Below are 269 nucleotides of genomic sequence, written 5' to 3'. Positions count from 1 at the left end.
GTGTGACAGAGACAGTATGGTCAACAAAGCTATTTACTGTTTGGTCCTTTACAAAAGTTTGCCAAACTATTGTGTAAGATGACGGTGAAGGAGACAAACATAACTGGGAGGACAGGCAGGGCCAGGTCACTTAGGGCCTGGTAGGATAAAGCCACCTAAACCACCACCCGCCCACCAAAGGAAACACATACCTCCGAGGGTTAGGAGTGCAGGTATCACTTACAACTTGGAGTTCAAAGGCTGCTTTGCACCAGCTCACCAGGGAACCG

Source organism: Myotis davidii, unplaced genomic scaffold, assembly GCF_000327345.1.
Source record: "Myotis davidii unplaced genomic scaffold, ASM32734v1 scaffold289, whole genome shotgun sequence".
Lineage (NCBI taxonomy): Eukaryota > Metazoa > Chordata > Mammalia > Chiroptera > Vespertilionidae > Myotis > Myotis davidii.
This window is presented reverse-complemented; position numbering follows the sequence as displayed.